The following is a 15,215-nucleotide window of genomic DNA, read 5'->3' on the forward strand; positions in this document are numbered from 1 at the left end:
CTCAAGTCACTTTTTGATCGAGCACTTGCACTTTTACTCAAGTATGGGTTTCGAGTACTTTATACAACTCTGGTTATGGGGTTGGAGGAAGTATAAATGGACTACAAGTGCAGTGACGTTACCGCACATGTGCCTCATTGAGATGTGAGAGTCCCTCTGCCGTAGTGGCAGCTGGGACTAGTAGTCTCTCCATTCAGAGAATTCTCTGAATGGATGACACAGTGTATGGGCCGAGTCATGAACAGCCACGACAAACTCAAAAAATGACAGGAGCCTGCAGGGAGAAGAATTCCCTAGAATGGGTACGTTGAGGGAAGTTTGGGGGTGGGAGGCTATATACTATAACCAGGTTTCATGGATCTAATATGAAATAAGAAATAAAATATGAAATAAGGCCAGAAAAGTGCCTTTAAATTTTTTTCAAAAGCGAAATATAAAAAAAAAAAAAAAAGCTAACACTGGCAGAATGTACAAATCTCTGTATAGAATTGAATTTACAGGTTTACATTTTTTTGTTGTCATTCTAAAATGCATCTGAATCTGTAGAATACAAAAGTACTTTAGGAGAACAGTGTAGTATATGAAGCCAGGGAAGACCTTTTATTTCACCAAAGATCAACCTATTTCTCCAAAGCCTTCCCCTGAAATGACTAAGTAATAACATTCTGATTGTAGAAGGATAGGCATTACTGTTTAAGCATACAGTGTGTACCTGAATGACCCTTTGACAATGTAAGGTGGAAAACTTCCAACCTTCATGAAGTCACATTTCGTAGAGAAGCACAATGTGCTATACAGCGACTGAAAAGGAAAAGATATGAACTGACACTTTGCATGCCCTTTCTTTTATAAAATTGTTATTTTTTGAACTTAGATACATTTTAAATAGTGTGATCAAACTGAATTGAATAGCTACTCTCAAGGACAAATAAAATTATCATTTGGCTTTGTAAATAATCAAAACACTAAGAGGAGGAAGTGGGAGACAACACCAAGCCTCAAAATGTACAAAATTAAAACCTTTTTCCGTACTACATGTCAGAGGTGTGCCCGGAGTTGTGCCTGGGAACACCCTAATCACTCTGTGCAGTGCCCATTTCCCCCTACTGTCCAGTAACCCTGTTTAGTGCAGCTGAGGCTGCAGAGAAAGGCATATGTGTTGGAGCTTTGGGGTAATGCAATTGGCTGTGCACACCTATGCTACATGTTCCTTTTTCTGCATATGTGAGACTTTAGAGTAGTTGTAAACCCTCACATATACCCAGTGAGGTGACTGGCCTCAGGTGATACACAGAGATTAACCACTTGCCGACCAGGCCATAGCCAAATGACCCCTACAGCACGGTCGGCTTATTCTGGGAGGGCGTACAATGACGTCCTCCCAGACACGTGCCTCCCGCACGCCCCCTGGGGCGTGCACAAGGAATTGTTCATGCTCACGGTCACGGATCGTGGTAAAGGGCCATTGACAGCGGCTCTTTACCACGTGATCACTCCGTCCAATGAAGGAACGATCTGTTGTAAACAAACCAGCGCATGGCAGGTTCAATTCTCTCCCCTCCTCCCACGCTGTACACAGCAATCGGTATAGTGTGCGAGCAGTGGAGAGAGACCACAGCACTGCTCACCCGTGCTTCCTCCATGCCTCAATCATGCCACAATCATGTCTCAATTGTGCCTCAGTCATGCCACAATCAAGCCTCAATCATACCTCAGTCATGCCTCAATCATGCCCATCCATGCCTCAATCATACCCATCCGTGCTTCAATCATGTCCATTCATGCCTCAATCATGCTTATCTGTGCCTCAATCATGCCCATCTGTGCCTTATTCATATCTATCCATGCCTCAATCATGCCCATCCATGCCTCATCTGTGCCCACCCATGCCTCATCCATGCCACATCAGTGCTTATTTGTGCCACATCCATGCCACGTAAGTGCTCATCCGTGCCACATCCCTGCCACATCAGTTCTCATCCCTGCCACATCCATGCCATATCAGTGCCACATCCATGCCACATCAGTGCTCATCCATGTCACATCAGTGCTCATCTATGCCACATCCATGCCACATCAGTGCTCATCCCTGCCACATCCATGCCACATCAGTGCTCATCCATGTCACAGCAGTGCTCATTAATGCCACATCTGTGCTCACTCGTGCCACATCAGTGCTCACTCGTGCCACATCCATGCCACGTCAGTGCTCATCTGTGTCACATCCATGCCACTTCAGTGCTCATCTGTGCCACATCCATGCCATGTCAGTGCTCATCTATGCCATGTCAGTGCTCATCCATGCCACATCAGTGCTCATCCGTGCCACTACAGTACTTATTAGTGCCTTACAGTACCTCACAAAAGTGTAATGGGTAGTCAGGAAATGACGGTGCTCCCTGAATGTTGGGCCTCTGTATGTGTCTATGCTGTGTAAAAGTCTCACACATGTGGTATCGCCATACTCTGGAAGAGTAGCAGAATGTATTTTGGGGTGTCATTTTTGCTATGTACATGCTATGTGGTAGAAATATCTTATAAATGGACAACTTTGTGTGAAAAAAATGCATTTTTATTTTCTTTCCACATATTCCAAAAACTTGTGGAAAAAAATGAAATGTTCAAAAGACTCGTAATGCCTCCTAGATTGTGTGTTGGGATGTTTGCTTTCCAAAATGGGGTCATTTTGTGAGTGTTTACATTGTCCTGATGCTCCAGGGTCTTCAAAAGTGTGATAGGTTGTCAGGAAATGATATGTGTAATTTATGTTCCTAGAACGCCTGGAGGTGCTACTTGGATGTTGGGCCCCTTTATATGGCCAGGCTGTGTAAAAGTCTCACATGTGGTATCACCAAACTCAGGAGGAGTAGTAGAATGTATTTTGGGGTGTAGTTTTGGGGTGTAGTTGGCAATTGTGAATATTGACATTGACATTGGCAAATATGACAATTGTGAAAAAAATCTTAATTTTTGCAAAGAAAAAGTTACAATTTTAAAAAATTCACCATGCCTCTTACTAAATACCTTGAAATATCTATTTTCCAAAAAGGGGTCATTGGGGGGTATTTGTACTTTCCTGGCTTGTTAGGGTCTCAAGATATTAAGATAGGCCATCAGTACATCAGGTGTGATCAATTTTCAATGATTGGCACCATAGCTTGTAGACTCTATAACCTTTACAAAGACCAAATAATATATACTTATTTGAGGGGGGGGGGGGTTAGCAATGATTTGTAGTAGGATACTTTTGGCCAACATTTTTGAAGAAAAATGACTAAATTTGCAAAATTTTTAAACTGAAACGAAGAAAAATGCATTTTGTTTTTTACAAACTTTTCTGTCTTTTTTCACACGCAAAATATAAAAAACCCAGTGATGATTAAAAACCACCAAAAGAAAGCTTTATTTGTGTGGAAAAAAGGATGAAAATTTCACATGGGTACATATTTGCATGACTGAGTAATTGTTATTCAAAGTGTGAGAGCACTGAAGCCTGAAAATTGGTCTGGTTAGGAAGGGGGTTTAATTCCCCAGTAGGTAAGAGGTTAAACAAATCCTCCTACATAAGTTGTACCTGTTTGTCTACAGAAATCTTTCCCCTACATCAATTCAAAGTCCAGAATTTACACAAAATCTCTCAGCATTAAAAAACAGGGGAAAGAGAGCTGAAGTTACATCAGTAAAAGCTCTGATTGGAGACCTGATTGGAGGGAAGGGATACACTCCCTTCACACAGCACACAGGAACAGAGCTGAGGCTGTCCCCTGTCACCATTAAACTCTTGGTGTCAGGTAAACGCATCAGAAGTGATTCATGCTTAAAGCACAAGAACGAGAAGACAAAAATTACACTTTTGAATTGAGAAATGTACACCCTATAGAGCAGGGATGTCAAACTCCATTTTATTGCAGGCTACATCAGCATTGTGATTGCCTTTAAAGGGCCAGTTGTATCTGTAAGACGAGATGTCCAGAGAAAGGTGCCCCACCATCAGAAGACAAGAGTCCCCCCCTCATTACATTGTGCTGCTGCTAGGAAGAAGCTGGGGTGGTGATGAGAAGCATAAAGTGCAGGGTCTGTAGGAGGATCATAGGAGGGCAAGAGTCAGCTGCCAGAGTCTGCTGAATGCTGAAAACGGTAAGGCAGAGATGAGATGTTGCTGCGACTGCACAGAGAGGAGCAGGAGTCCTGTCCTACTGTCTGTTACCGACTGCTGAGACAGGGAGGGGCAGAGATGAGCCTCTGTGGCAGCAAAGAGAAGTGCAGGATCTGGTAGAGGAGTTATGTTGTGCTCTCTGCTGCCAACGGCTGAGACAAGGTGGGTGCAGAGGCTAGGGGGGACGTAGCTGCAGGAGAGGTGCGAGGACGGATTCAGCCCATGGGCCTTGTATTTGACACATGTGCTATAGAGGGATATGCTTTGTTCATATTTCATGTCTGAGGTTTATAACCACTTTAATTCAGCAAAAGAACTTTAGGGGGCACAGAGGATGTTAAGAGGAGGCATAAGGCTCTTTACAGTTCATGAAGGATAAAAACAACTTTTTTGTGTGATAATTTATATGGTTAAAAGGAAATAAAGCGGACCCATAATACCTTCAATAGCGTGTTCTATGTCGTAACATCTAAAATAATACTATGATACAAGAAGCATATCTTGTACAAAGATAGATAGATAGATAGATAGATAGATAGATAGATAGATAGATAGATAGATAGATAGATAGATAGATAGATAGATAGATAGATAGATAGATAGATAGAATATTAATTGCCCCTTCCTGCTACCCTAAGGAGCTATAAATTACTAACCACCACATGGGTGAATGCAGTGATCACTCTCCATCTGCTCGGACACAATTACAGCCACATTAATGTTGATGACACAAATGATTAACGGAAGCCTAGAGGCAGGCCTGAAAAATAGTAAAAATGCTGCAAACCACAGCACGCTTTATAATGCCTTCCAATCAATACAAGATATGAGAAATAGCCTACTTACTGAGTCTAATAAGAAATAAAGGAAACCTTCACTAAATAATTAATTCAAGTTTGGTAAATACTAAAACACGAGAAAGCTCATTGGTAAAAACCAAGCGCTAGCATTTTGTGAAATGTTCACTTTCTTCAGTATATTACTGTGTGTTACATAGTAGGTAAGGTTGAATAAAGACAATAGTCTATCCATTTCAGCCTGTTTAGGTGTATGTGTTCCATAGTTGATAATCATTTCCCATATCCCTGTATATTGTGTTTACTAAGATGAACATCCAAGAGTCTTTTAAAAATATCAATGCTCCCCTCTAACACCACCAATTGAGTTATATATTAAAATAATTTAGAAGTCAGTCCACCTAAAAGTAATAATTTAGTTATAGGTGGAGCATGATGGGCTGACTCAGCCCCTATCTTCTCAAATGTCATAGATACTGCACCTGGGAGATCCCAATGCCATATTCCTGACTCTCCTCCTGTCTACCTTTGTGTGTTCCAGCTTCAGCATTCTACAGGCATTCTACCGTCTGAAAACTGGGACTCAGGTACTACTGACCACCTGCCTCAAATTGCCCAACAGTCCAAAGAAGTCAGCTTTTCACTCCCCCCCCACCTTCCTGTACCTATGCATATAACCCCAGCTGACTGCATCTACTGCTGGCTATAGAAGACCCCAGTTAGGAAGATCGCAAGAAGTGCTTGGTACTCTTGCATATTGGAAAACAAGTTATTTTTCTAGGTAAGGCATGTTTCTGTTCATGGTTAGTGTAAAGCTGTCCATACATGAAGTGAATTTTGTCTGGTTCCTGATGAACCTTAAGAAATTTGTTTAATAGAGGGCCCTGTCAGCCTCCTCTCACAAAACACCCCTCCACTGAAAAAAAAGTGAAAAATCTGTCAGCCTACAGCTCCTGCATCAAATCAGATGCAGCTGCTGTCCAGGTCTGTTGACAGTTGGTGGGGCTGGCTGTCAAAATTCAATAACCACAACTGGAGATTGCCCTGTCTGTGCTATATAACAAGATGGAGAAATCTGTTGGATTTTTTCTTTTTCACAGGCTTATTATTTACCCTACTCCTGCTTTGACTGGCTTGAGTGCTCCCTTCCTCTCCCTCTAGCACTCCAGACTGTAGTTGGTCCCAGTGTGTCATCATGTACAATGCAGGGCTTTTAACCCTATATTGTATGGGGAGGAAGCAGGAGTGTGACCACGGCCAGGAAGGAGTGCCTTAGAGAGGAGGCTTCACAGGAACACTCACACCACTGGAAGGACCCTTCCAGAGCAAGGAATAAGGCAAGCATTACTATTTTTTCCTGCATCCCTAAACTAAACAGCATATATCCCTTTTGGGGGGGGGGGGGCAATACAAGGGTAGAGATTTTATCTACTTCTTGAAGTTGGGCTTTTCCATTGCAGTATGTTCATTAGGGAAGGGGCAAGTCAAGGGTAGGCTTTAGCTTGGGTGGGGTGCATTACAAGGGTTGATTTTGTCTAATTCCCAGAGTTGGACTTTAATAATAGCTCATATCTGACCCTTTCCTCATTTCACATTTGGCTTCAATACTGAAGGGGTTGCCCACTGTGGAAATGTATTTTAAGGTTACTTATAGCCTCTGTCTTTTTTGCCTTTCTGAAGAGCAAGACTTGACACTTGACGTGATTTCAAGGCGCCCTTCCATCGGCTGCATGATCCGATGGGAAAATAATGCTAAACGGACTTCCTGTTTACTCAGATATATATAGTAGGTAAACATTCTAGGACAGAATTACTTATCAGTAGAATACAAATCATTATCACAAATCACAAAAAAACAGTGATTCATTCAAAATGACCTTTCAACCCATGTGCTCAACTTCCAATGTTCAATCAGCATCTATACAACAAAAGGTAAAGTTCCACAAGACCACAGATGTGGGTTGCCATCACTGTATCCTGCTAAGGGTTAGTCATCATCCCCTGCTCAACAAATTCATGTGACACTCGTCCTAGGGATTTTCTGCTTGCTCTTATGATGTCATTGAATCTTTTTTTAGGAAATATTGTTTCCAAAAATAAAATAGCATTTCGGTTCCGACCTATTTTTCATACAGCGTCTTCGATGTGGATGAACGGGGGGAACCTGGCTTGCCTACACAATGGTAACTTATATGTAGAATAATAACAGACACCATCTTTACTCAGAGGCCTACAGATTTCATTCTAAAAAAATGTCATCAAGTGTTTATTGCATCTTCTCTGGTCATGGATCTTTAAAGGCTACGTCAATGCACAGTTTTTATATGGGCATATGCTACAGACCACAAATAAACACACCAATTTTCTGTTGCTAGATAGAATTTAGCCTTCTCATTGCTAATGTTTAGAATGTGCATATAAAAGCTTTACACTCAATATTTCTTTAAAGAATAATTGTAATAATGGTTTAACGTATGCACATCCTGAAAAAATACAAACATCTATAGGGCAGATTGTGGCAATGAGGCCATTGGTTAGATGCTGTTTATATTGATGTGGTCTACGTATTGTTACACATAAAAAGAAAACATTTTGAACCTGGTGTCATATGATATGGCTGAAATAAATCCACACTGATTACCAAATCCTATATTTTACAAGGCCAATATCACACCTTATGTCGGGGGACAGATCACTGATCCCCAAAGGCATCCAATTCACACCTCCTACAGATACACTGTATACATGTGTATTTTTGACCTTCAAGCCATTCCTCCTACCCAGGTCTATAATACAGGATGGACTTAGCATCTCAAATAAACACAGAGTGGAAAAAAAAATCAATCAATCACTGTGCAGCTCGTCTTTACTAGTCATTTCTAGAAACGGTCTCCGTCCCCCTATTCTGGAAGCAGAATGCACAGTACATTCCGTCAAGGATAAAAAGGGGGGGGGGGGGGAGTGACCAAGCCATGCAATAAATGCAAATCCAATGGCAAACACCAGACCCTCCTGTGTGATGGAGAGAGGCCTGAAATGCATTGGTAGCAGGACCTGTGGCACCAAAGGGGTTAATTCATTAAGGCAACATAATTACTAAATCCCTATAGATGTACTTGTCCTCTTCCTCTCTTGTATCCTTATACCCATCCCCCTTGTTTTTTTGCATGGAACACAGGCATCTTTGGGAGATGGGGGCTTAGAGATGTAGGGATGTGGATGCAAGGGTTAATCTGTAGATGGAAATGGAAATATACATGCATATTTGGTTATGGGTGCGTGCCTGTGACTACAATACATATATGACTACAGATAGGTAGCCATTGTATAGATAAAAGGCAGGAATACATATTTATAAATATCATGTGTCCATAATGGAGATAAAAAGGCAGGAAAGGATATTTACAAATAGGATGTATCCATATTGATAAAAAGGAGAGGACAGTAAATAATATTTACAAATGTTGCAAATAGAAATAGATACATAAACACAGATTTATTTAAAGCATCGTGATGCCTTCATCATTGCATCCAGGGAGGACAATGCAATAGGAATCCATCCTTTCTATAGAAGAATGATAAGAGAAAGGTAGGATGAGGATGATGATGATAATGGTGAGATTCTTGGATGGGGACCCTACAATTGTTCCTGACCATCACAGACATCCATTGAGCATCACTTACCCAGGCGATGGGAACAATGCTCTCCTCCTCTGCTTCTTGTCAGGCTCTCTCTCTCTCTCTCTCTCTCCCGCAGGATCCGGGAATATCCTCTATTCCATGGATGTCCTGTAATTCCAGGGCTGGGGTGCCCGGATCGCGGTGTCCCCGTATGCCAGGCGTGTCCCCGATCAGCAGCTCCTGTATTGTGGATGGGAGGAGGAGGAGGAGAGGGAGAGATAGATAGACGATGCTGCTGCGCACAGGGCAGGTGCAACACAAACAGCAAGAGCCAGACACCTTCCCAGGGGCAGGATGGAGGGGGGATGGAAACAATGGATGGGGCTAGGAGGCACAGATGACAAGAAGGTGCCTCCCAAATATTGCCTGCCTTCGGGGCTAATGTGTTCTGTCTCCTGTGCAATCCACACCCCTAAAAAAATGCTTTCCTTTGCCAGAGAAACTGAAGCGTCTAAAGAGACACCCCCCCTCCACCTCTTGATGTCACACATTGCACCACCCATTAAAGGAACTCTATCCTCAAAGTGCATTTCCACTTTTGCTGTCTATTTTGAAAAACGTAAAAAGAAAAAAAAAAAGTATATATATATATATATATATATATATATATATATACATACATATATCTACACACACACATATAAAAAAGGTAAAGCACTGCTCAGTTTGTTGGCGCAAATTCTGTATAATAATAATAAATATATATGTATAAATATATATATATATATATATATATATATATATATATATATATATATATATATATATATATATATACACATACACATACATACACTGAACAAAATTAAAAAACGCAACACTTGTTTTTGCCCCCATTTTCCATGAGCTGAACTCAAAGATCTAAGACTTTTTCTATGTACACAAAAGGCTTATTTCACTCAAATATTGTTCACAAATCTGTCTAAGGCCCCTTTCACACATGCGGTTTTTCAGGCGGATCTGAACGGATGCTCCATGCATCCCTATGGGGCAGTGGATGTCAGCGTACACATGTCCGTTGACATCCGATCCTGTCCGTCAAATCCGGACGGAAACTCTATTTTCCATCCGTCTGGCGGATCGGATCGCCGGTCCGTTCTCATTCGATTCCCAAATAGAGGAGAGCGGGGATCTGACACCTCCGTCTCCACCCACAGAGCGAAGATGGAGCTATCATCTGCCTACTCAGCGGGGCATCGGCGGATCGATCCCCCGCTGAGCAGAAAACGGAACGGACAGGATCGGACATGTGTGAAAAGGGCCTAAATCTGTGTTAGTGAGCACTTCTCCTTTGCCGAGATAATCCATGCACCCCACAGGTGTGGCATATCAAGATGCTGATTAGACAGCATGATTATTGCACAGGTGTGCCTTAGGCTGTCCACAATAAAAGGCCACTCTAAAATGCGCAGTTTTATCACACAGCACAATGCCACAGATGTCGCAAGTTTTGAGGGAGAGTGCAATTGGCATGCTGACTGCAGGAATGTCCACCAGAGCTGTTGCCGTGAATTAAATGTTCATTTCTCTACAATAAGCCAAAGACATTTCAGGAAATTTGGCAGTACATCCAACCGGCCTCACATCCACGTGTAACCACACCAGCCCAGGACCTCCACATCCAGCATCTTCACCTCCAAGATCATCTGAGACCAGCCACCCGGACAGCTGCTGCAACAATCAGTTTGCATAAACAAAGAATTTTTGCAGAAACTGTCAGAAAACGTCTCAGGGAAGCTCATCTGCATGCTCGTCCTCCTCCTCGGGGTCTCGACCTGACTGCAGTTCGTCATCGTAATCGACTTGATTGGGCAAATGCTCACATTCCATGGTGTCTGGCACTTTGGAGAGGTGTTCTCTTCATGGACGAATCCCGGTTTTCATTGTACAGGGCAGATAGCGTGTATGGCATTGTGTGGGTGAGTGGTTTGCTGATGTCAACGTTGTGGATTGAGTGGCCCATGGTGTCGGTGGGGTTATCATATGGGCAGGCGTATGTTATGGACAATGAATACATGATGGCATTTTGAATGCACAGAGAAACAGTGACAAGATCCTGAGGCCCATTGTTGTGCCATTCATCCACGACCATCACCTCATGTTGCAGCATGATAATGCACGGCCCCATGTTGCAAGGATCTGTGCACAATTCCTGGAAGCTGAAAACATCCCAATTCTTGCATGGGCAGCATACTGATCAGACATGTCACCCATTGAGCATGTTTGGGATGCTCTGTTTCAGCATATACGACAGCGTGTTCCAGGTCCTGCCAATATCCAACAACTTCGCAAAGCCATTGAAGAGGAGTGGACCAATATTCCACAGGCCACAATCACCAACCTGATCAACTCTATGCGATGGAGATGTGTTGCACTGCGTGAGGCAAATGGTGGTCACACCAGATACTGTCTGGTTTTCGGACCCCCCCAATATAGTAAAGGTGCACATTTTGGGGTCCTTTCACACGGGCTTTCTGCCCAGGGGACTCAGTTTTGCTTAGCGGGGATCCGCCGATCCCCGCTCTTCTCTATGGGAGATTCTCTATCCGATCTTATCTGCTCTGATCCTTCAGATGGATGGAAAATAGGGTTTCCATCCATCTGGATTTCACAGACAGGATCGGATAGCAGCAGGTGTAAGCATGTCACTGCTGACATCCGCTACCCCATAAGGGTGAATGGAGCATCCAATCAGGTCCGTCTGAAAAACTGACAGGCGGACCTGATCAGAAAGCCCATGTGAAAGGGTCCTTAGGGCTCTTTCACACTATCCGTCCATTGGACTGACTCCGTTTATCTCAGCAGGGGGATCGATCCGCCGATCCCCCGCTGAGTAGGAGGATGACAGCTGTTCTACACAGCTGTCAGTTCCCCATACATCTCTATGGGGGAATCGGATGGGAATGGATCGTCGGTCCCATCCAATCCACTGGACGGATGGAAAATAGGGTTTCCATCTGTCCAGATTTGACGGATCGGACATGTCTCCGCTGACATTCGATGCCCCATAGGGATGCATGGGGGGACCGTTCAGATCCGCCAAAAAAACGGACAGGCGGATCTGAACGGTCCGCCTGTGTGAAAGTAGCCTAAGTGTATCATCCTTAAAAGTGTGTGTGTTTATATACTGTACACCTGTGCAATATTCCTTGTGTCTAATCAGCATCTTGATATGCCACACCTGTGAGGTGGATGGATTATCTTAGCTTATTTATAATTTTAAATAAATTTGATGATTTTTGGTTTTTATGCCATTGGAAGTTTCCCTTTTGTTTTCACATGACACTTGACCCACTACATTGTGCGGCGTGAGGACTCTGACATCTACCTTGGAGTTGATTACCTATAGCTGGTTTGCCGACCATGAGAGCGGAAGGCGTTTGTAGCTGGTGAGTTTTCATCCATGGGGAGAGGGATCACCTATTGCATGGGAGGCTGTGTTTGGAAGTGGATATTTAGAATAAGGAGGACTTCACTTTATGATTTCTAGAGCTTTGGCACAATATCAGTATGAAGAACAGCATGTTTCACACTACATGGACTTTATTTAATATCACAACAGTTCTAATGAATATAATTTTTGCTTTTATCACAGTGCTACCTGTTAAGAGTGATACACTGTCATTTTTTTCTTTGGTGATAATGAGATCTGCCAGCACATACAGACAGGGTTAATTATGGTAAACATGGTAAACATAACTCCCCAACCCCCTCCTTAAAGTGACTATAAAAGGAAACATTTTTTTTTTTTTTAAATAACAAACATGTTTTACGTTCCTGCTCTGTGCAGCGGTTTTGCACAGAGCAGCCCTGATACTCCTCTTCTCCTGGCCGCTCCCTCCTGCTGAGTGCCCCCAGAGCAAGCAGCTTGCAGTGGGGGCACCCAAGCAGGTTCGCTCCTGTCCATTCACACACAGAGCTGCTGCACTGTCCCACCCCCTCTCTTTCCTCATTGGCTCACTGGCTGTGATTGACAGCAGTGGGAGCCAATGGCTCCTGCTGCTGTCTCACCCAATGAAGAGGGAGTGTTCCTAGAGATGTGAGGCTCTTGGGCACATTGCTGGATCGTGATGGGGCTCAGGTAAGTATTAGGGGGACTGCTGCAAATAGAATGCATGTAAAAAAACTTGAGCCTTTAGAACCATTTTACCAGTACATTGATGAAGTTAGGTAGGATTTTTGAGCAAGCAAAAAGGTCAGCAACATTTTTTTTCTTTAGTGATGGGGATTATTATTATTATTATACAGAATTTTTATAGCGTCAACAGTTTCCGCAGCATTTTACATTAGGGCAGACAGTACAATTACAATACAATTTAGGACAGTAGGAATCAACTTGTTTTTGTGGGTTGTAACAGGGGCGTAACTACAGGGGTTGCAGGGGTTGCGATTGCTACCGGGCCCCATGCTCCAGGGGGCCCAGTAGCAAACCAGTGGGTGAACTTCCAGGATTGCAAAAGTCACACTTGCGACCGGGCCCTGGCATTGCCCCACTGTGGGGAGGCCCCAAGATTGCAGGAAGGGAGCCCACTGCAGAACTTGTGAAAGGATCCTGCTGCGGGACCGTAATAAAAGGCCATGCAACGAGAGTAAAGAGCCCCAGGATTAGTGGGAAGAGCCCTGGGCTTGAAGAGAAGGGCCCCGGCCAGGGATCTGGGGGGGCCCGTCATGTTTTCTTGCATCGGGGCCCTGAAGGCTCTAGTTACGCCTCTGGGTTGTAAGCATTCTTCCTTATGGTTGTACAGGTTGTTTCAGGAGCGAGCATGCTTCCTGGTTCAAATGCTGTGCATGCCATGCATACTGCCCCTATATTAACAGCAGCTGTGCTCAGTGTTGCTGGGATAGGGGAAGAAAGAGCACACTGCAAATGCATGGCTTTAAACACATTCACTACAGGGTTGCTGAGGGAAAAGGTCTGCTGTAGCCATTAAAAAAAAAAGAACATAGGACAGTAAACATTGGAAGATAACATTCTCTACATGTATGGTTTTTGCAATAAACAATATTTTTACAAATGACACAGTGTATGTTCAACTTTTGCGGCCTCTCGTCTACATGGGCTAGTTTATGTAAAAGGTGAACTTAGCCTTTAAAGTAAAAAAATGACAGAACCCAAATCTGATTAACCAGGACCAGGCCTATTTCTGACACTTATTGTTTACAAGTTAACATCAGTATTTTTTTGCTAGAAAATTACTTAGAAACCCACAAACATTTTATATATATATATATATATATGTATATATATAAATATATATATATATATTATATATATTTTAGCAGAGACCCTAGAGAATAAAATGGAGATCATTGCAATATGTTACACCGTATTTGCGCAGCATTCTTACAAACACAATTTTTTGGGAAAAATACACTTTTTATTAATTAAAAAATAAGAAAACAGTAAATTTAGCCAAATTTGTTTCTATAATGTGAAAGATAATGTTACGCCGAGTAAATAGATGCTTCAAAATTGCGTGGAATGGCGACAAACATTGTTACTTAAAAATCTCCATAGGGGACGCTTTAAAAACTTTTTACAGGTTACCAGTTTGGAGTTACAGAGGAGGTCTAGGGCTAGAATTATTGCTCTTGCTCTAACAATCGTGGCAATACCTCACATGTGTGGTTTGAACACCGTTTACATATGTGGGCACAATTTCTGCACGCAAGCTAGTAGGGACAGGGCACTTTAAATTGTTTTTCCTAATTTTTTTTACCTTTTATTTTTTATTTTTACACTGTCCCTTTAAAAAAATTTTTTTTTCACCACTTTTATTCCTATTACAATATAAACATCCCTTGTAATAGAAATAAGCAGGACAAGTCCTCTTTAATGTGAGATCTGGGGTCAAAAAGACCCCAGATCTCACATTTATCCTTACAAGCAAACAAAAAGAAAATGTAATTTTATTTTCAACAAGAAAAAAAAATGGGCCCTTTAAGGCCGTTGGATGGAAGTGACTTATGACATTGCGCCAGTCCTCCAAGGCCATAGAGTCGAGTCGGGGCCATCTTGCCCTCACTCGACTTCCTGCCTGGAACTGCAATGGACCGGATCCTTTTCCCCGCTACTGACAGCTCCAGTAAGCAGTGAAAACTATTGGGAAGCGGTGGGAGGGGGGCACTTCTCCCGCTGCCCATAAAAGTGATCCTACAGCCAATCCGCCACTGGGACCACTTTTATGTGAAAGAGGAGCGCCAGCCGAGTAAGAAAACACCAGGGTTATCCCAGCTATCTGCTGCCATAACACCGGTATTTAACGTCAAAGTACTGGTGTAAAACTGTAGCGGGCGGTCCAAAAGTGGTTAAAGAATGTTATCCCAACATTTCATATTCCTGATATGTTCCTGCTGTACTATTTACTTGTTTTAAAAAGTATGCTGTTCTCTTTGTATTGTTGCCTTTGTGTTAAATACCCGATGATCCTGCTAGTCCTCATGCATCCCAATTTCAAACTGACCACACTGGGCATGAGAGGCCACCTATCCCAGTGTGGTCAGTTTTTTGCCTGTGCTGGGAGAACAGCCTGCCTGTCCACCAATGGTCAAGACTTGTGCTTCCACCCCCCCCCCCCACA

The 15,215-nt window shown here is 42.9% G+C and overlaps 1 protein-coding gene across 1 annotated transcript in view; it reads right to left on the minus strand.

The window, feature by feature from the left end:
• LOC309559037 (sodium channel protein type 2 subunit alpha-like) overlaps window positions 1-9,081 on the minus strand; it is a 337,619-nt gene extending 328,538 nt beyond the window's left edge. The window contains 1 exon segment of the mRNA XM_082262157.1: window positions 8,638-9,081. The gene's annotated coding sequence lies outside the window, so the exon portion shown is untranslated.
• Between the last annotated feature and the right edge of the window lie 6,134 nt (window positions 9,082-15,215).

The sequence above is a fragment of the Pelophylax lessonae genome, assembly GCF_965119305.1.
Source record: "Pelophylax lessonae genome assembly, chromosome: 6".
Classification (NCBI taxonomy): domain Eukaryota; kingdom Metazoa; phylum Chordata; class Amphibia; order Anura; family Ranidae; genus Pelophylax; species Pelophylax lessonae.